This window comes from Cryptomeria japonica, chromosome 8 (assembly GCF_030272615.1).
Source record: "Cryptomeria japonica chromosome 8, Sugi_1.0, whole genome shotgun sequence".
NCBI classification, from domain to species: Eukaryota; Viridiplantae; Streptophyta; class Pinopsida; order Cupressales; family Cupressaceae; genus Cryptomeria; species Cryptomeria japonica.
This window is the reverse complement of record NC_081412.1, coordinates 459,854,392-459,878,060: the sequence shown is the minus strand read 5'-3', so window position 1 is coordinate 459,878,060 and position 23,669 is coordinate 459,854,392. Positions and strand designations below refer to the sequence as shown.

At 34.2% G+C, this 23,669-nt stretch overlaps 1 long non-coding RNA gene across 1 annotated transcript; it reads right to left on the bottom strand.

Moving 5' to 3' along the window:
• Positions 1-18,069: 18,069 nt before the first annotated feature.
• On the bottom strand, positions 18,070-23,347 carry LOC131061690 (uncharacterized). The gene is made up of 3 exons (XR_009110575.2): positions 21,402-23,347; positions 19,201-21,334; positions 18,070-19,068 (listed from the first exon to the last, which is right to left on the bottom strand). It is a non-coding gene; the product is annotated as an uncharacterized LOC131061690 (long non-coding RNA).
• Positions 23,348-23,669: the final 322 nt, after the last annotated feature.

Sequence of the window (23,669 nt, the reverse complement as noted above, 5' to 3'; positions counted from 1 at the left end):
TATTCATTTGTTTTTGTGATTCTTGACAAGCTACATCACTAGTCCTAACATTCTTGGTAGAAACAACAAAGGTTATACTTTGAAATGGCTAAAAATAAAATGTTTGAAGGCAATTAGGAATATTTTTACAATGAGTTACTTAACACAAAGATTAAGACACAATTTTTTAAAAATTTGTCAAGTCTAAAAATGGGGCTAACATGTACTCAATTAAGTACAACCATTTTTTAGCATAAAAGACAAAATCATTGGTGAATGTGCATTCCAACCTTTGTTGCATCTTTGTTTACTGTCGAATAACTACACTATCTATTGTAATGTAAGCATTGTAGTTGAAAAAACTAAGAGATTGTAAATTAATATCATTGACAACTTTCCTCATTTAGGGTAGTGCTTGTGCAAAATGTAGATTAGGGAGCATCTATTGAAATTAAATTATTTTCCTTTACTATGGGAGGCATATATAAAGTGCTTGACAATTTCCAAAATGAGCACAATCATTTCCAACTGTTGGCATTTGCATGAAGATTTCATTAATGAAATGCCATGTTGTCATTGATGTCAATTAACCAGTAATAATGTTGTTATAATATTGTTTTGTAACCGGTAGGAAGAGCTAGTGAAGGGAACTGCAACTGGTAGGTGAATTTGTGGAGGAAACCAGTATTTCTAGAGAAGAAGTGAGATCAACCAGTAAACCCTATCTGTTGATATGATAAATCCTAACTGATGAAGTTTGGTGAATCGGTTGTATTGGTTTATGATCTAATGATGAGCAGTAATGGTTATGACATGTATGCATATTGTATGATAAGTTTCAAATGGTTTTTCGGTACATTGAGATAACAGTTTTTGTCTTGGGAATGAGCAAGTATATTGCATGTAATGAAAACCGCGTGATGAGTTATAGTGTTTGATGAAGCGATGATCAAGGAGTGGTTGAGACTATCTTGAATGATGTGCAATGATTATTATGTAATCCAACGGTCATACTTGAACCGATTTATTTGTAATCTCTATGAGATAATTAGGTTTGTGATGTTTTACCGACCTGATGATTTGTTTATAAGGTCGATGAGTTGCTTTGTTGAAGAGTTGGCAATTTGTAGCTGAGAGTGAGAGTGTGGTTGTCAAACCAGATGATGTATCTGCAGTTTGTGTAAAGGCAGATAGGAGCATGAAAAGGATCTGAACAAGCAAGTGTAGTGCTATTCAAATAGATCAGCAAACCCCTATTGTTTTCTAACAATTACAACAATAAAATCCCCTAACTAGGTAAGCTCTAACAAGCTTAGTGTTATTCAAATCCTCTAACGAGGTGATCCATTATCTTGGATTTCAAATTCTCTACTAAGGTTACTCCTTACAGAGTATTGCTTCTAATAGAGCATTATAGTCAATCCCTTAACCAGATGGTCCCTAAAAAGATCTGTTCTTAACAAGACTTATTTTAAAGCTTTAACAGGCTAGGCTCCTAATAGGGCGAACTTCAAAAGAGTTCAAAATACTTGTGGGTATTCATCCCCACTGTGGTTTTTCCCATTTGGGTTTCCACGTCAAAAATATTGTGTCAAGTGGTGAATGCTTTTGTGGTTATGTTTACTATGGTTGAATTGCTTAACTACTAAATCCACTCTGATATGTTATGTTAACTGACAACAATCTGAAATGAGGTTTTACTTATGTCAGTAAAGTATTTGGATGTTTGTGAGTTTCAAGTTGTTTTACTGTTAATCTGTTATAACAGTCAACCGGTTTAACTTGTTAGTTTAGAGTTTGCTTTGAGAGGCTGATTTAGAGATTGGTGAAAGTTTATATCAGTTTTCTATCTACTGATTCACCCCCCCTCTCAGTAGTTAACCGGATCCTTATTCTTTCATCATACCATCAATTGGTATCAGAGCTTCTCAGGTCCTCTAAGGTCTAAGCCTAACAACTTGAGTTAAAGATCTTGTAGAACATGATGAAGAAGGAAGGCCCGAAGTTTAATAGAGAGAACTACAGGATATGGAGTGATAGAATGAAAATTTATATCAAGAGTTTAGGAAGTCAATACTGGGAACATGTTGGTACTCAATATGTTGCACCTAGTGGGATTATGACTGATGATCAGAAGAAAGAGCAACAAGAAAATAATCAAGCAGTGGAGGCTACTGTCAGTTCTTTGTCTAATGAAAATTATATCGATGTCTATGGTTTGGAGACTACATATGAGGTATGGAAGAAACTTGAAGAGATTTATAGCGGTGATGGACATGTGAAGATTATCGAAGAGGAGAGTCTAAGAGGAAAATTTGATGACATGCGGATGGGTGAAGGTGAGAATATACAATAGTATGGTCAGAGGATCAAAGAGATAGTTGGTGAGATCAAGAGTGTTGGTGGTAAAGTGGAAGACACCATAGTGATTAGTAAGGTGTTGAGAACCCTACTACTGGTCTACGCTATTCGAGTTGCAACCATTCAGGAGATAAAATCAATTGACAAAACTAAGGTAACCCTTGACTCCATCATTGGTAAGATCACTAGTTTTGAATTAAATGGTTATGATGGTAATGTTCAGAAATTTAAATCTGCATTTAGAGCTTCAATTTTTAACCCATCTATGAGGAAAAGTAGAGATGTTAGTTATAGTTATGAATCTAGATCCAACAGAGAAGTTGATGATGAAGACAGTTTGGTTGAGCTTGAAGCATTGTTGGCCAAGCAGCTGCCCAAAGGTACCAGTAATTACAGAGGTAAATTACCTTTGAAATGTTTTACATGCAGCAAGATTGGACACATTGCAGCTAACTATCCTAATGGTGACAATGAGCACAAGTGAGAAGTTCAAGAAGTACAAAGGAAAAGGAAAAAGAGATTGTCTTATTGCAGTTGATGGTGGTATCACTAATGAGGAATTTGAGGGTGATGCTAATGAAGACATTCTCTTTGTAGCCATTAAAGAGGAGACATCTTATCAGAAGGCTTTAGTTTCTCGCATGGATAATTCTGATGATTTGATCATTGATAGTGGTTGCTCACATCACATGACCAGTGACTAGAGCAAATTTATTTCTTTGAAGGAATTTGATGGTGGAGTTGTGAGATTTGGTAATGACTCACCCTGCATGGTAAAAGGTAAGGGAACTATTTCTCTTAATGGAAAGAGTAGTGCAGATGATGTCTACTGGGTTGAAGGACTAAATCATAATATTCTTCAACCTACACACCTTCCTTATGGTTGTTGCATGTAGATTTCCTCCTCCAAATCCCCATGGAGAAAAATCATTTTAACATCTATCTATTCAAGATGCAAGTCTTTTGTAGCCACAAGACTTAGAACTAATTGAAGTCCCTTTTACAAATGAAGAAAATATTTCATCAAAATCTATACCCTTTTTTTGTGCAAAACCTTTTACTATGAGTCTGGCCTTATATCTTTTTTGTCCTTCATCCTCCTTCTTTAGCCTATAAACCCAATTATTTGGCAAGTCTCTTTTTCTTGCAAGTAATGGGACTAAGTCCCAAGTCTGATTTTGCATCAAGGAATCCATTTCCTCTTTCATGCCTAGCTCCCTCTATTGTTTGGCATCCACCTAAATGGCTTCTTCATATCTTTCTAGTTCACCAAAATCAGTTAATAAAATAGAATACAAAGAAGGAGAAAATCTTTCAGGAGGTCTACTTAACCTCGTAGAACATCTAGTACTTGCAGGAGTCTGTGGGATATTTTGTTGTTGCTGAGAATCAGGTACCAATGGTATTTTATTCTCGGGAATCTCATCAAGCATCACATATTCCTTTTTGACCTGTTCATGCTTCTTTTCCTACTTTTGTTCTTTATACATGACCTTCTCATTGAATATAACATCTCTACTCCTAAGTATTTTCTAATTTTCAAAATCCCATAATAGATAACCAAATTCATCCATTCCATATCCAATTAAGGTACATTTTTTAGATTTAGCATCAAGCTTGGTTCTATTTTCTTTATCAACATGGAAAAAAGATTCACAACCAAACGATTTCAAAAAAAAAAAATTGTCTTCTTACCAGTCCATGCCTCCTTTGGAATGCCACCATCCAAAGGATTTGAAGGTCCTTTATGTATCAAATAAACAACAATATGTACACTATCTGCCCAGAATTGTAGGGGCAATCCAACATGCAATTTCATGCTCCTTTTACACTCCATGATGGTCCTATTCATTCTCTCAAACACACCATTTTCTTGTGGGGTTCCTAGAACCGTCTTCTATTTTAGGAAATACACCCATGTTTTCTTGGTTGCATCACTTATAAAAATAAAATAATAGATCAAGAGCCATCGAGAGACGATACATGAACTAGCCCCCATACATCTGAATGCACAAGCTCTAACTTCTCACTCTTCGTCTCTTTCCCAGCCTTGAGAAATCTAACTCTTCTTTGTTTATCATAAACACAATTTTCACAAAACTCTAAATCAATCTGCTTCAATCATAATAAATTTTTTTTAGAGTGATGGATTTTTATCCCTTTCTCATTCATGTGCCCAAGTCTATGGTGCCATAGTTTTTAATCTCCTTGCAACGTCTATTGTAATTGTCTCTAGAGGAACTTTTTTTTGTAGTAGCTAAGGTAGAATAAGTATTATCAATACACAAATACAATGTGCCTACCTTTGCACCTTTAGCTACTACTAATGCACCTTTAGTGACCTTCCAAACATTGTAAAGGTAACTATTCAACCTTCACTACCTAGTTGTCCTACAAAAATTAAATTTCTTCTTAAATTAGGGACATGCCTTACCTCCTTCAACAACCAATCATTTCCATTTTGTAACTTGATTTTTAGCTATCCTTTTCCAACAATCTGACAGGGCTCATCACCACCCAAGTATATAGGTGTCCAAAATCACCTTGAACATAATCTAGAAAATATTTTCTATGGGATGTGACATGAAATGAAGCCCCCAAATCTATTACCTAAGAATCATTAACATTATCTAAACTTACAATTAAGGCATCTTGTAAAGTATTACTTGCAACATTGGCTTCCTTACTATCATCTTCATTTTTGTCTCCTTGTTTGTTTTTCCAAGACCAACAATCTTTCTTTAAATGTTCTAGCTTTCCCTGCTACCAGCAATCCTTCCCTCCTCTAGATTGATAACATCCTTTCTTTAACTTCCCTTGTGACTTCTCACACCCTGGGCCTTTTCCTCTTTCCTTTGATCTTCCCCTGTTCTCTACATTTAAAACAGTACCCGATGATGTTGAAGTCTCACCTGTGCTTTTCCACCACATTCCCTCGCTTAGGATACCACCAACAACATCATCAAATTTCAAAGTATTTATACCAGAGATAGAGTTACAACCATAACCAAGTCATTCCATCTTTCTGACAAAGAACATAAAATTAAGAGAGCCCTAACCTCTTCATCAAAGTTAACTTTTACAAAAGTCAATTGGCTGGCAACTGTATTAAATTCATTTAAATGATGTGTTATAGATCCTCCTTCACTCATTTTCATATTAAATAAATACTTCATAAAGAATATCTTATTCAAAGTAGAGGGTTTTTCATACAATTCAGCCAGTGCTTGCATCAGTTCTATAGTCATTGTTACTTTAGATATATTGAATGCTACAGATGGTGCAAGGCACAACCGAATGGTTCCTGGTGCCTTTCTATCTAGAATATCCCAATCTTCATCTGACATCGTGGTCGGTTTCTTTATCTTTCCTTCCAATGGTTGCCACAAATCCTTTTGATATAGGTAATCTTCCATCTACATTTTTCATAACTGATAATTTTGGTCATTGAACTTCTTGACCTTGAATTTGGTTTCTTCCATTGGTTCCACTCAAATCTGAAAGTTTGTGCTAATTTATAGAAATACACAGCTGTAATACCCATTGTTAGGGTTTAGATAGATCCAAAGAAAATACGAATTAACAATTATATGCAGATACAAACACAAAAGATGAAGAGAAATACACAACACAAATAACACAGAGATTAAACATGGTTCACCCAAGATAGGCTACATCCATAGAACACAATCGTCCAATCTTTTCTTATTATCTAGTAAATGAGTACAACCCCATTACCATGCCTTTTACATTCTAGCCGCTTATAACATGCAATTTTTAGGGCAACATACATAGTTGGCTTTTTTTAGGGTTTTTTTTTCAATGTTAGTTTTTTCCTTAAAAAATGACAAAAAAAAGTTCTCGGGGGTTGCACCCCCAAACCCTCGCTCAGAGCCTAGCCCAGCCCCGAACCTTGATGAGGATACATTACAAGTGTATAGTACTTGCATGATTAGTTTCCACATATTAACATAATTAGCATAAAGTTAGTTACACCTAAAGTGATAAAACATAACAATTTAATTTATATGAACTTCATCACCCTCCAAAATAAAAAAAGTTGGCTTCTAATCAATAATTAATTTTTAAAAAAAACATTTTCATTGGTTATTAAGGGAAGGAGATGCCTTTGGTGGTAGTACAATATCTATTGAAATGGAAGAAAGTGTAGTTGAAGTGTGTGGAATGGCATCTCCAAGCTTGTAGACCTCTTTAGTTCTTTATTTTAAATGATGAGTGAAAATAATTTCATCCTACTACGAGGTTTTGACCATGCAAACAACTTCCATGAGTTTTTTTTGTACCTAAAATGGGCTTTAGTAGTACTCTCCACTTTCTTTTTTTGTTATTCCATTTCTTCTTTTGCTACTAACATCTTTATTTTTGTGACTGCCAATTTTATTTTTGCAGTTCTATTGAGTTGATTTTGTTGATCCAATTGCTATGTAATGATTTGTAGATCCTCCAAGTCATTGCATAAACTTTTCAAAATTCAATATTACATGCTTGGTGTTCTCTAACTTGTCTTTTGTTGTGCACACATTACAAACTACAACATGAGATATTGATAGTAGAAATGATGTTCCATCAAATATCAAGATGCTAGGATCATCCCATATGATCCTTGAAAGGAAGGATAAATCCAAACTAGTGAACAAGTGTTTTGTATTTCCTTAGTGAGATGCATTGGTCATCCTTGTTTAAAATATTTAGATGAACTCTTTATTGCATTTCCCTTCAACCAAGTTTTGAAATAAAAAAGCCCTTCTATGATCAAGGGAGAGTGTGTGGTATCTATCTCCTCCACAACATTGGCCATTTTAGCATTACACAAGTTGCATGCTTTAAACTTTGAGTAAATTGTTGTGCAGTACCTAGTGTATTAATAAGATCCAACTCTTATGGGTGATTGTAGCTATTCAATATCAAGGCCATCACTCCTTCCTACCTTGGTTGGTCCAAAAAAATTCTTGTGGAAGTTTCAACATGTCAAAAAGTAGAGTAATTGGAAAAATGTTGTGTTTCTAATGGAATCTCTAATTGGTCAAGCCATTTGTTGGAATCATGCCTTCAACTTGTCATTGATGTCAACTTATTGGTCCAAAAGAAGTATGGTTGTACTTTGTATGGTTCGGTTAAGAATCATTTATGTATATATGTCAGGTATTACTTGAATAATCAAAATCTATCTGAAGGTGTTTAGAAGGTTAAATAAGGTTATCATGATGTGTCTTCAGAGTATATGAAGATTGTTTTTGGTTTGGTCAGTATCAAAGATATATTCAGATGATTGAATACATAGGCTGTGCAGGTTCAAGTTGATGTGAAGGAATTAATTGCATTCCTTGTCTTGCTAGTACACAAAAGAATGATACATATTATTGGATCATGCTCCTAATTCTTGTTGTGAAGATCCGCCTATCTTAATTTTTGTTCGAAGTAAGGATTAGTGTGTGATGACCTGTCCCTTGAAGATGTTGTATCTATGCAAATGCATGTGGAATATCTAGAACTCTTTTTAGATTTTGAAGCCGATAATGTGGAGGAATCTACACACTTTTGTGTATTGTGCATTGGTGAAATTGATTGTTTTGGGGTTGATGGCAAAACACATGTTACATCTTCACCAAGTTGACTTTATGAAGAATGTTGTTAATCTGGATGGTATAAATAAGTTAGAATTGATTGGGTAGTGGTGTGCATTATGGTGTCAACTTTAAAAAATAAGTGATACGATTTTGATGCAAAGCTTAGGCAAAACAAAGACCCACAAGTGTTTTAGAGTAGTCAGATGAGTGCTTAGCAGCAAATTGTTATCTTATTTTTGATAGAAGCCTTTTCATACAGTTTATACTATTTCTCATTTTGTATCTAGAAAGTTGTTTGTATCTTGCCTTGAAGAAGTGATCTTCAACTATGAAAGTCTTTATCTTGTATATTGCCTAAGGTTGTGCGCCTTAGTTTGCAACTCCAGAGTAGTGAGCTCTCTGGCCAGCGGTCCCAAACATTGTAATCAACTATTATATATTATGAGTTTCATTCTCATCATGGTTTTTCCTAGTTTGGGTTTTCCACGTAAAATCATGGTGTTCTTGTGTGGATGCATTTATTTTTCTATTATTTACTTTCATGCGCATTTGGTTTCAATGGATGCTATGATTCAAATGATTTAATTTAATCAGATTTTATTTTTTGTTGATTCACCCCCTTTTCAGCATCCAATAGAGTTCAACAATTGGTACCAAAGAAGGTTCCTAAAGAGACAGTTTAACCACTAAGGTAGATATGATATTTGAACACTTTATTATATGTGAGGATATGGATACTAAGAATTGTCGTGATTGGGAAGTTGAAAGCGTTGTTGATATGGAAGGAGAATTAAGATCGACTTTGAAAGATTTGGATGAAAGTAGATTCATGTGTAAAAAGGGTGAAGGCAAAATTGCCTACTTGGGAAAGCTACTTGATGAAGGAAGAAAAGTGATGGATGATCTTGACACAAAACTGAATAGAAAAATAAAGGAATGTACCAGACTTGAAAAAGAAGTACATAAATTGAGGAAGGAATTGAAATAAAAAAGGAACAAATTGACAAAGGTATAAAACTAAAAGGTGGAAGTGAAGTACTTGATGCCATTCTTAGTGCTCAAAAGTAGAATAATGACAAGGATGGACTTGGTTTTAAGAAGGGTGAAAGTTCTAAAGGAAAAGCAAAGGTTGAGGACATTAACTTCATTCCAATCAAGAACAACAAGAAGAATGATGGAAGGTTTTCTTAGGCTGCATCCTAGTACTCTTTTAGTAAAAATTGTTTTTCATGTAATAGATTTGGTCATAGAGCTAGTGAATGCATAAGTAAAATAAAAAAACAATCAATTAGTATAAAATGTCACTATTGCAATAAGTTTGGACATAAGGCTACTGAACGCAGAAGTAGGAACTAGGATGATGAGAAATGGATATACAAACATAAGCTATGTTTTTCATTCAATGAAATTTTCTTTACTTGCAATGCATATGGGCACAAGGTCATTGAATGCAAGTCAAACAGGAGAATAAAAAATGACAAGATGAATGGTGGCAAACCTCAGAGAGGTCCAATATGTTATAATTGTAACAAGATGGGTCACATTGCAAAGCATTGTAGAAGTAGGATATATAAGGTTGACGGTCCAACAAAGAAAATTGATGTCAATTAAGAAAGAGAGAAAATGAAGATTATTTGGGTAAAGAAATTAGAGGATAAGATTGAAGAGAAGATTGAAGATGGATCCCCACTAGCTAAGGGTGTTGATCCCTCTTCAAAAAACTAATCAGAGGGCTAGGTCCGAGGAGGAGGTTTGAAAGAATATCTTGCCCCAAAGTTTGGTGTTGAAGAGTTTTTAGCATAGCAATACTCAAAAAGTTACTTATAGTGTATTTTGGATGGTCTGATTGGTCCATAGTAAAAACAAAGTATTTACCATCTTTTTCGGTATATAACGCATTTATGACTGATTTTACTTCGGTAAGTTGAATATATTGGATTTTTGGACTCATTTTGTTCACTTGTGAATTGATAATTTGGAGAGCTCTTGCACGAAGAAGAGTGGTTGTGTATTTTGTGAAGAAAAAGTGTTAGAGGGAGCAAAACTTAGTTGTAGATATAATGTTGATTTCAGTTGTTGTCGGTCCTCAGCTCAAGTAGTGATCTATTTTGAAGCCACACCCATTTGTTGCGGAAATCAAAGATAAAGAAGGTGCATTTTCAAGTGTGCCAATTTATTGCTTGTATATAGAGGATGTTAGAGCATACATTCATGTGGAAATAAGAGAAGTAAGTCATGCAGGTTTCAATGATCTCTGGACGAAAACATCTCTTAAAAGTGATAGAATTTCTCTTGATTAATATTTATGTTATCATTGAACTAATTATGTGTGCAAGGTTATCAATATATACGAGTTAATTACTACTAAATATATGGATAACTAGATATCAACAAGTACTTATGTCTTTACTCAATTTTAAAGTGGAAGTGAATTAGATGAGGGGGATGATAGAAAATTGCATTATCTACTACTAAATAAGAGCTCATGGTGACAACACATGCTTGCAAATAATTTGTGTGGTTACAATGACTAGATACCAGTATTGGTTTTAATAGTCATACAATATTGAAGTGTGATTTACAAAGTATAATTTGTTTGGAAAACTATTTTGTGTATCATGCTTGGAATAAACATGGAGATGTAAAGTATCATTTTGTTGGGAAAAAGGTTGAAACAAGGAAGGTATACATGAATAAAATCAGTATTTAGGTAAATAATATTGATTTTTTGACAAAAATTATGAATACCACTAAGTTTCCATGGCGCAAGGATAAAATGAGTTTGACTTAGTCTCACACATGATGTTAACTTCTTCAAATCCTATAAGTACTTCTATAGTGAATATCAAGTGGTAGAACATTGGAACTTTTTTTTTCTATTAACTTGCAAAAAGTTCCTAGTGTAGTTTTCAATATTGGAAGATGATGAACTTTTCTCTAAGCTTATTTTGATAATTATTTCACTATAAATGGTAAATAAATGTGGTGAGTTTCAAGTATCATAATTTAGCATAGAGGCTTATCTCAATTCAATTTTGTTGTGTTCCCAACTAGAAGTCATTTAGAGAAGATATCATAACCATATAGTTATAGGTGCATGTCATAGATAATATGTATGATAGTGTATGAGAATTGATAATGTTGTTGGAGTATATATGTGGTGATCACTACTTGCATGAAAAAGGTCCTAGGGGTGCATAGAGTTATTAAAAGTAGCTAGTATGGATAAAATATTTTAGTACCAAAAACCATGGATTGTGTTTGCATAGAGTAAAAAAAATAGTAGTTTAAAAGGTGCAAATTCGATATATTTTGACTAGTGGTAAGCAACACTAGTTCATTATGTATATATTGGTCATGTAATTTGGAGAGGTCATCTAAGACGTAATATGATAGGTAGATGTCATGGTATGACCATATGATGGTTGTGTGATTATGGTATTCCATGTAGTAGTTAGATAATTAGATGGTTGATATACTATGGTGCCAACTATAGTCATTTTCTCACATAGATATGCCAAGGTTTAATAACATAAAATTGGTTTGATGTTTTTTATCTTGAAGGTGTAAAGTTTGAGGGGTAGAGGTTTATATAATTTATCTATACACTAAGATTGTTGAAAGAGATGTGTAGTATTGGATATATATTTCTTGACTAGTTAAATTACTATTGTCCTTTTAGTAATGGGTTTTTTTAACAAAAGTTTCCCATGTAAATCTATCACATATGTATTGTTGACATGCAATTTATGTGCTTCATTTAATGTTTCTAATTTTATTGTATAACAAACATAACTTCATTTTCTCATATAATCTTATGGTATTCCAATATCCTATTCTACTAATCTATTCTAAATTATAGATTGATTTCCCTACATGTACTACCCTATTCCTTACACATGCTCTAATGGTTAAAGCGACACCTTCAGGGGTCCCATACTAGATGCCCTTGTATAAGTGACACACATATTTATGCATGCTACACCAATCACATTGATATATATTATATCCTTCATGGGAGAAAACTTGATAACAATTCTTTGACTATTGTATACAACATGAATCCTTTTATGTCAACACTTCTAGGTTTCATGGAGGCTTACATGATCAGATCTCCATGACTTCCCTCCATCTTTGATACAAAAAAATTAAACTTCTTAGAACCATATAAATTGTTTTTTAGAACATTATCAAATTTTATGTTGATTTCTTCTTCTATGTGTTTTGCAAATGTAAAGAAATTATTCAAGCGAAGAAATAAAAACAACACCAAACAAGGTCTTTTGTGTCCTTTAAGTCAAGAATAACAACTAAAAGTTTTACTTCTAAATTATAATTGATTTGTTGTAGGTCACATGCATGCTAAAGTAAGGGTAAAAAATAGAGATGAAAAGTGCCTACTTCACACTTTTCCTCTTTCTATACTCACTCCTAGTACCTTGTTCAATAAGTGTGGTAATGGGCATTTACAACTTTTTCGTGTACTAAGTATTCCTATTAAACCCACATCCAAAATCACAATTAACCTATTTTAGACCTAAATACCCAAGTCTATTTCATTTCCTCTAATTCTCCTACCTTGGAATTTAATGTGCTTATGATCATATCCAACATATACAACTTTTTTTTTTATCATTTTTACTCTTGAATTTTCCCTCTATTTGAACACATTATTATCCTCTCCCATGTCCAATGACCGTAAATGGTCATGAAATACTTATTAAATAAAGTAGCATTTGGATGAACACACATAATCATCACAAGGCAACACAAAGAAATAAGCCTACACACATAGCCAACAACATAATAGTATTTATAGGTTTGAGAATTGTTACATTACTACAATTACAGACTCACAAATATATTGCGACCTAATATCCCTATCATTTTGCATTCCTTCCAAGGTTTATATATTTAATCTTTCAAATATTTTGTGAGGCTTGATTGTTATCAAGGAAATCTAATTTCTCAAACTTCTCAAGGCATACCCCTAATGTATTATATGATGCCATGCAATCTTGACAACCTATCTTCATTATAAGATCATTTTGTAGCATTGCAAAGAATAAGACATGACCTTACATGACATCTATATGGTTGAAGGGCGTGACCACTATCATATGGATGAGATTGTACCGAAGATGATGGAATTGTGAGCAATGGTGTCCTAGCGACATATAGGTTGAGAATTAAAAAAGTAGACCTTGATGCAACTTCTAGATTCCTCCTCTTGATCACCAAAACAATCCAAAATAGAGCAATATAGCTTCATCTACTTCCAAAATGACAAACTCTCTTCTTTTGGCTTTTCATATCTACAAATAACCTTTTTTTCTAAGTTCTCTATTTTAAAATATAAAATATACTTCTAATATTTCTTTATTGCTTTAACTTAATTACTAAACTTATAAAATACTTAGATTCATTAAAAATACTAAACTTGCGTATTTTTAAATTTGTTTTGTAAATAGAACTTGAAAAAATACAAATACAAGAAATAATAATGTATACCACAATTAATAGCATATGGGTTGAGCTCTTTAATTAATCCAACACACTACAAAATGTTGGTGAAAAATAAAATCAATCTATAACAAAAAAATTAATTCACAAACTTCTTTATCCTCCGAAGTAGGCATTTGGGTGCAATGAATTGTCTTGAAGGATTCACTTGTGGTTTGCAATAGTTGTCTCAAAGTGGGTCATATTGTGGTAGGGTGTCAAAACAACAAATGCTTGTAACTTGTTTGGAGAAAGTAAGAATGTGTTTTTCCTCCTAAACCTCATGTTAATGATTAATGCTATCAAATTTTCACAGTCCATGTGATTATCTCTGCTATTTAATTGTTTCTCACTTTTTTATCATAATTTTTGGGATCACACTCTTCAATCTATCATTAATGCATTGTTGTTGGAGGTCTTTTAGGAAAGAGAAATAGCAAATTACAAGGGTGTCAAGGAGAACCAAGTTTTTGTTATGTGAAATTCGTCTAATTCAAATAAAGAAAAAAGGATGTTGGTTTTGAGAAAATAACTTAATCTTTGCTCCTTTCTACCTCTCTAAGAGGCTATCACTATTAAGAACGAAATTGTTTCAAGGCCTAAAATATTTTGGTTTCAAACAATGATATAGTTGGTCTTTTTTGCTCCGTAAGTTTTTAGACCTTTACTTCTTGTTTTCAGTCCCTTGAAATGTGGTGTTACCTGCTTACTGCCATCTTACTTTAAATGCTCCTTAGAATTAGTTGAGCTTCATCGACCTATGAAACTTTCAAAAACCTTTAATTTACCCTTAATTTAAGCAAAAACGAATAATACTAAATTAGATTGTCTTGATATAGTAACCATTTCGTTGCAAATTATACCTCCATTATGCAGATATAGTTGCCCTTGGAACAACTTTCCCCATGGGACGAATTCGCTAAAAAGTACAAGGTGCGCAATCAATACGAAAATTGTGTAGTATGCTTTTGATTTCTTCATTTGGAAGTAACAAACCATTTACTCTTACGCTGTCATGGATTTTTTTTGGAAGTTCTCAAAGGAAATAGAGTGGTCATGAAAGACATGCTGCCTACTGTGTTTCCACTAAAGGGATACAGATATGGGAAACTGAATGAGTACAGAGAACTTTTAGTTTCTCTGTTTACACAGTCAAAAACCCGACTTCATATATATGTGAGAGTCTCTTTTGATTTTGCTTAGTTGCCTTGTGTTTGAATTTCATCAAAATGGCTGCTCCAAGATACTTTGGATTGTTTCTCTGCATATTATTTGGGTCAATGCACTGCATATGCTGCGATTCTGTTCCTCCTGTGAGAGAAACAACCACCATTGCCCTGCTCCAGTAACCATCTACACCAAGCTGTGAAAGAAAAATATCTCCCTTCTTGGATTGAAGCTTTTTCTTGTCGACTCAAATCAGCTAAAAAGAAGAAATTTTTGAGTCAAGAACTTCCATAACAAGAACCTTCAAGACTTCCTTCATCGATGTTGAATCAAAAGAACTTCCATCAGCAAGATAAATCCATCCTTCAGTGTTGAACACCCAACACTTAATATACATCCATCCTTGAGCCACTTTCTTGCTCAGGTTGCTGAAGAAAATGTACAAAAAAAAATGTTTGAAGGTCCGGATAGATTATGTTAAATGTCAAGAAGTTGGTAATGGAAATGCTTTGATTCAACATCGATGAGGGAAGTCTGAAGGTTCTTGTTTTGGAAGTTTCTTATGGTGGAAGATTTTATGTTCAAGTTGCTGGTGATTCCAAAAAAAATATAAATAAAAAATGTTGCATTTATAAAATTATATGACACGGATTCTCTTAACGAAGATGTTGGTGGCATGAATGATGTTCTCTATCGCCTTACACACATTCGGTGAGTTTTCTGTTCTCAGATCCCCAATTTCCAGAATTATTTCTCGAAAACAAGTTTTATTTTAAGTCTGTTGCAATCTCTTTTTCAACTTTTAATCTACATTTTTAAGGATACTGAATACCAATCAGAAACTCTCATAAAAGCGAAACTAAAATGCTTTCGTATAAACTTATAGAGCTTCTTAATCCCAATTGTATGATATACATGTTTCATTCTGTATGTGGTGGTGATGGGCCCTGCCTAATGAGGATAGATGGGTCCCCAAGGAATGAAAATCTTAGTCCCTCTGAAAATTTGAGAAAAAACCTATGGAAGAAACATTGCTGTAGATGAATTTTCTAAATTAAGTACTTAAGTCTCAGCACAGTTATCTTTTTATCTAAATTTAATCTAGTCTGTCTTAAAAGATTTACAATGAAACTTGATTGCAGGGAGACCAAAAACTTCTGGAGCTTGCTCACCACTTTGATAATCCATGCTTTTTAGGATTGCTAGCTGTTCAGGATCCTTTTCCCACAGTGAAAACTCATACAAATGTCTGAGAGATAAACCTGCATCAAGTCATACTTCGATTTTTGTCTACCTAGGTTTGTATGGAGGCACATCTCTGAAGAATGGTTGTGCATCGTTATTTTAGTGTGGTTATAGGATCGTGTCTATCCAAAAATATATCAGGGAAATCTGTGGTTTATCAAAAAATATATTATTAGAGTACTGATTTACATTAAAAAATATATTATTAGAATACTTATTTACATTAAAAAAAATTTGTCCAACGAGTCATATCTACTGTAGGAATCTTTGAACGAACTAAAGAGAAGTTACCTATCAGAGCTAGGATGTGTATTTGGAAGGGCCTTATTAAGGAATTATTGTATTAACACAAAAGTATAGAGGATATAATGGATATCTACTGTATAATCTGAAACAGTGCCAAAAATTATAAAGAAATAAGCTGTAAGAGGTGCATCATTTTGAAAAAAAAGTTAAAACCAGTTTCATTTCCTTTCTTGTTTGAAAAATTTGTCATGAATTGTTTTGGCCATTCCATTCACTCATTTTTATGAATTATACTAAAGGCAGCATTTTAAACATTTATACCTGATTTGTTTACTTTGATAATTGTCTACAGGCAGATGACATTTCCGATCTCCATTCCAATACACACATTCCTATAGTTGTAGAGGCCCAAATGAGGTATGAGGTCATTGGTTTACGCTTTATAAGGTAACTCAAAGTAAACCATTATTGATGAATGGAAATGACATGAGAGATATACACAGATGAAATGGTGTGAGATAGTGAGAAAGATTGAACCTATTACAGATTTCAAATGGCATATGGTATATTATGACTACTTGCATACTTCATTGCTAACATTATAGTACTTCATGTGTCTATTGCATGTTTGCAATTATTGCAAATAGTTTCTCAATGCCTAGTGCTTAGTGGGTATGGTAAATCATCTCTTGTTAACTATTGGAATTCATTATTTGGTGGCATCTCATATTCTAATTCTGATGTTGCATCTCTATACAAACTTGCACAAATACTAACCCCTCAAAGAATTGACACACAATCCTATGAGGCTCTAGTTTGCAATGTTATTAAAATTTACTCTGCTTTGACTGCAATGACAATTGAGATACTCTTATTCTCCATTCGAATAAGATACTCTCGGTGTCACTCTGCAGACATAGTATTAGAGAATTGCCTCTGGCACTGGATCAAGACATTTTCCAGTGTCCTATGTTTCTAATATTGCAAGTTGCTTGAAATGGTATTAAGTAGATCTGCATATTTGGAATATTTATTGGGTTATTAATTTTTACTTAAAAAATTAGTAATTATCATATTTATATTCTAAAAAATTTATATAAAATATGTTGAGAGAGATCATTTGATCAACAATCAAATTATCAATAAAAAAAAATCAACCAAATGATCAGTTGAATCCTTTTTGAAAAGATCATTGATAGCACCATTCAACCATTTATCTATTTGAATTAATGGTAAGGGTAGTAATAAAAGGATAAATAATATAGGCTAAAGCTGTGCAAATATTTAAATGCTAAGTGTAGATTTATTTGAGAGAGTTTGGTACTTTATCTAAAAAAGTATTGTATGAGCACGTATAAGGCTATAATCTAATCATGGGGAATCAAGCTAGTTAAGTTGAAAAATTGCTTTCAATAATATTAGAGGGAAAAAAAAAAGTCATGCAACTATTTTTTATTTCATATATTTCTACCAACTTAAAAGTGCAATTCTTTCAAAGCAAGCCAAAAAGAATTTAATGAGCATTTCCTAGTAGTACGTTGTAACTGATGGTGTCTAGTTCAGTTCTTGGCCACTTCAAATTCTACGAAATAAGCCTCAAAGCCATAGGAATCACTACTCAATTGTGGAATATGAAGGTTCAGTCATCAAAAGAGTGCATTCTATAATGATACCTTTCTTTGGATTGATGAATTAAAAGAAAAAGAAAGAAAGATTCTTTTATAGTCCACAATGTCAGGCAGTCTGTATATGGCGTGAAGATGGCTTATAAGAATATGGGACTATCCCATACTTCTTGCGGGAGGCACCTAGCTGTGCTACAAACGAGGCATACATACCTTGCCCCTTGGGATTTGAACTTGTGACCTCTCTTTCAAGAGCACAAACTTGTGACAGCACAAGTTCCCCACCACTAAACCAACTCAAATTGTACAAAGAATTGAAAATTCCACCTCACACCATTTTATTTTAGTCATTTAGGAAAATTCTTGAAATATGCTTATTCAATACAGCTGATCAGAGGAAGATCCATATGACTGAGGAATACTTCCTATGTTATCAAACTGACTTATGAATCATCTACGTCTGGATGGATGTCAATTTATGTTCCAAAAGTTGCACAACGATGAATTTTATATACAAAGGAAAGCATTGTTGCAAAAGTGACAAAATTTGTAAGGTAAGTTGTAAAGAAATCCGAGTCCAGTATGTCAGAAAAATAAGCACAAGGAATGGAATCCCAAAGCTGCTTTGCAACTGTCTAATCCAGTTCATGGTGCTTACATACAGTCCACAGAAAATTGCATCTCCAATTTGTTTACATCTCCTCAGCTATTATTTCCTTCTGGATTCAAATGAAAACTATATTAACAAAACAAACATTCATAATGGGTAATAAAGAAGTGTTCATGATGACAAGAGTTGAATTGATATAAAGTCTGGTCCATTAATAAGACAAACCATTCTTAATCAGAATATATAGCCCAAATGAAAGAGAAACCAATGTTCATTAATACCAAGAACTGTATTAATACAAACCTGCGAATTACTGACATACATAAAGTTGACTAATGAAAAGCTGTGAATTACCAGAACCTAAATGAATCTTACATATTAAAACCTATGAAACACCAGCATTCAAATTAATATCCTAATGAAAACCTCCTAATGATCTACACCCGCATACATTTTTACTGATAATAAATACCGGATTACTAAAACCCACATCAAATTTACTGATAAATACCGGATTAATAAATAAATGTCTGCTTCAGTGGCTTTAACAGAAACTCAAAATAGGAGATGAGAAACAGGGTAACATTTGCATACAAGCATTTAGAATTAGATGTTATATGATCTCCTAACAGAGACATCATGAGAAAGAATGCACTGAACTTGGAGATTGAAAAGTTGGCTGTGCAGGTAATGGCGAAAGATTTCTATTTCAAATTTGCTCAGACCTCACAGCAGTTGGAGGACGCTGAATTCAAACATAAACAAATATACCCAAATAAATCAAGTGTCCTAATAACAGTAAAAAAATGTTGAAAAATAACAAGACCTTGGTTTGGAAGATGTAATGAAATTATTAGAAATTTAGATGAATGTGTACCTCCCTAGAATATGTAGCATCCACATATTGGACAAAGCTTCCAAGCGTGTTGGAGGAGTCACACTTTGTTCAATCTGCTGCCTCCTCTGTCTATGTTTATACCTGGTGTACTGTTTTGTCATCTCCATTTCTTGGACCTCCGCCAGCCTCTAAAACCAACAGAATTGCCGCTACAACTGTAACACGTTTCCATTTAATCCCTAGGGATTTATGATCCAGACCTAACTTAACAGTAAGACCTTGTGAGGTGGTATTGAAGGTCTCTTCTTTAACAGTAGATGAATTCTCCTGAATTCTCTGATTGGTTTCATCTTTACAGGCTTGATCAGTATCCACATTCGCAATCTTACAAATACCGAAGTGTATAGTGCATGAAATATTTATGGGCTCTGCAGTTTGGTTTGATTTGAAGCACCCTCAGAATCCCTGAATATCCCCTGCAGTAGACCTCGTGTTGACCAATATATCTAGGCAGAAACTCAAGAAACTGCCCAATTAACCTTCTGCTAGAATTAATAAAGTTGGCCCAACATTCCTCTGTCATGTAAGATCAGAGAAAGAGAACAAGAGAAAAAACAGGAGTCTACAACCTTACCCACAAATGCACTTGTTGAATTCTTAAGTCGACCCATATATTCAGAATGCAATGCAGGTTCCCATTTCAAGAAGAATAACCCTTTAATTTTCTATGATAAACTTTCTGTAAACGGCAGAGTATACCGTGATACTTCACATCCCTGGTGCCCAAATAATTATTATCCAGCAGACCAAATTCCAGAGGCCACGGAATAATTATTATACGCAAGTTTGGAAAATTGAATTTCAGCAAATTGTGCATTCATAAAACCAAATGCGTTCAAGAAAAACCATTTGAGATGGTTACGAGTCCTCCAAATTCAATAGACTTCAAGCCTCAGAGAGAAAATAGATCAAATCTTACCTTTATAAACTATTTATAAATCAAGAAAATGAATAGAACAGAAGAATTTTAAAATCCACTATACCATTGAACCAAATATCTAGTTATAAACCCGCCAAAATATGACAGGCGACACAATACTACTTTTTCCCAGTGCTTTTTGAGATGAAAGATTCTCCTGATATTGACAAGTACCAAGAACAAATAAAAGGGAAGGGAGAATATGAAGACGATTTCAAAGCAATTGCCTTCAAACGCTCTGCTACTGAAAATGCATGTCGGCATAAAAACTAGTTTCCCTGATGATGAGTGAGAATTTGAAGGCGATTCCAAAGCAATGAAAGAGAATAGAGACCAAAGCACGTGCCATTATCCGATTGCATTTTCTTGAAAGTTTTTGTAGCCCAACAGATCCATTGTATGCATTTTCAATAATGGTGGCCCAAGAGTTTATATTTCTCTGCACAGTAGTTGCAACCATACCATCTAACAAAACTCATCTATTCCTTATGCTGATTTATAACCCTTAACAAAATTCGGTCAACCCCTTCTACCCATGCATTTCTCTATTTCTTCTCTACCTGCCTCTGCAACTCCACTAAATCCTGGTCGCCTCCAATCATGTCATAATCCTTGTTTGTACTCCTCACGTTATTGTCTTCTTTTCCCACCCGGTTTTCCCGTCTTCCCACTGCCTGCTCTTCTTTCTCTCTTCACACCATTCTGCCTTCTCAATTCTTTTCTCTCCTTTTTAAGTCTGGTAGAGAGTCCTTCACCTATTCGATGTCTCACATTGAGGCACAGGCAGTGATAATGTGGGAAACAAGTCTGGTAGAGTGTCCTTCACCTAGTCGATGTCTCACTAAGTCAGAGGCAGTGAAAATGTGGGAAACAATGTTTGGAATTTGGATTTTCAACACCAATTGCGTTTCTCTGAGTTTCTACTGCCCCTGGACCTTTTCCCACGCATCCAGCTATCTACCGTCCTCATTGGATTGAGATGCCATCCTCCATTATGGCAAGTCTGCCTTAGTCTCTGACTTGTGCCATTCCTCCTGTCCTCTCCAATTTAATGCCCATAGCCAGCCCATATGGTAGCTCATGCCTCATTAAGTTGGCAATTTACTATGCTTCTTTCTCTCAATGTTTACTATTTCTTTATAAAATCCACCCTCCAAGCAACTGACGGGATGTTACAGAAAACACCACTAAACCCTGCAGAATGGCTACTTTCAAAACTTAAAGAAACAGAGGAGATGAAAAATGCAGTCAAAAAACTTACCTCAACCAAGGCAACACGGAATGAATTAGTCCCACTTGCAAGAGCAGCCAATACCTCCATTTCCTTGGAAAATGTAGATGCTGCCTCAAAAATTGATTAGATCTTGACCAGAACCGCCTCTTAGATGGCATGTACACAGACAGTGCCAAGGATCAGAAGAATACACACAGGCCGTAACGAATAGAAGTTAAAACTAAGAGATGGTATATAAATGTCTACAGGTTACGGCTCCCCATATACACGGACAATGCCAAGGAACAGAAAAATACATAGGCAGTAACAAAAAGAAATTAAAGCTAAGAGGATATGACCAACACAGATATGGTATACATCATGAAACCCACTAGTATCTATGAGATTGAATAGGTTAAATACAATTACGCAAGATTTCCGCAGTTAAGGTGCCGTTTACAATAATTCTATCTCTATATTGCTGCCTGTATATATAATCTACCATTGAAAGAAAAAATGTCTAAAATAATTTTCAATCACAGGAAAGGAAAAATGTCCAAAATAATTCTCAATCACAGGAAATAAAAAATGTCAAACAATTATCAAGTTAGGAAGCATACACACAAACACATAATGTGATTAGGCAGGAGACGTAATGTGTCTCATGCCTGCATTGGAATCTCACTTCATTGGTCCTTTGCTCGACCCTACAGGATTTAGAAAAAAAGATTCAGATAAGAAGCAGATTAAGACTCAAGGCCAGATACAGTTTAAGTGTGCGCAAAGAGGGGAATCCTCAACATATTGATCAAATGGCAATAACGAAAATTTGCTACTGATCATGAAGAGCATCCCAATCACATCTATAACTCGGCCTGGAACCATCTCAGCATGGTGGTCTTAACTAGCATAACTAAAATAAAGATACCGCCATACATACTCAATACATTTGAGAGTAGATCAATCCAACAGACCCAATACATCAAAACCACCCAAATCAGACTCACTGTAAAAATAGATCGGGGCATAAGCCACCATACCCAAATCATTAAAATCCTCGAACCAAAATGGTATATAGCCAACTATACTAGTAATCCGGATTCCTATGCACAACAAACCAAAATACATTTCTACAAATTTTCAAATAGGGATAAAAAGCCTTCAATAAACCCAATGCATAACAGAACATCCCTGACTTACAGTGTCTAGTAGCTTTTGAAACAATTAATCAAATCCTCCACAAAAGTTCAGCTGACCAGACACATGAAAATTCAAATATCAGAACACCCAAACATCAAACAATCAAAAATCAGATGAAGCGATCATTTTCATAGGATGAAACCCAAAACACATTTGAAGTGAAAAACAAAAGAACCGATGAATAAGCAACAATACACAAACCATACTTAATATAAAGTCGAATTCTAGGAATAGCAGGACCATATGTATCAGTATTTCGTATGAGTTCCAAGCTTCCAATCAAGCTCCCATCAGGCCCATTACTGATTGAAACAAGACGGTAACCATAACCCACAGCCCAAAGGATGTAAAAAAACTCAAAAGACAAAGACAATTTAGGAATTGCCACGCTTCCTGCCAAATATTCTGCATAAATTGCCATTGCTCTGTCTCTGCCTCTTGCTTTCCCTCTTCATCTATCCTGCCTCTTCCTGTGCAAAATAGAAAAACCAACCAAAAAACAACAAATCATGGACAGAGAGACCAGACTAGCATGCATGCTCTGAAAAAACATGAAAAATTCAATAAAAACATTGAAAAAAAAATAACACAGACTCAAACAAGAAAACAAACAAAACAATGCCGGGAAGTGATGAGGAGCGCCCGGCTGTAAGTCACCATTTATAAGAGTTCAAAAAACATGTTTTTTAAAAAATGGTCATGGTTTTTCTTAACAGTCGTCCATTTTTAAACGGTCATGCTTTTTTTTAATCGTCACCATTTCCTCCATGTAGTGTAGTTTCAGAGGTTTTTTTTTTCAAACGGTCGTGCTTCTTTCATTTTTAAACGTTCATGCTTTTTGTTTTTAAATTTAGGGCACGTGATGGATGAACTCGGGCCTGGAGTTTGACGGTCACCCGTCTGTCATGTGATTTTTTTATTATAGTTTTTTCATTGCAATGTCTTTTATTTGACATTTTAAGTAAAAACTATTAATTGGCAAAATCTTATGTAAGTTTTTAAATTCATATTCAAAAATCTTGTTTATAATTAAAATAGAAACTATTTTAAAAGTTCATATTAAAATATTATAAAATTAAAAACAATCTATCTTACCATTTTAAAATATTTTAAATA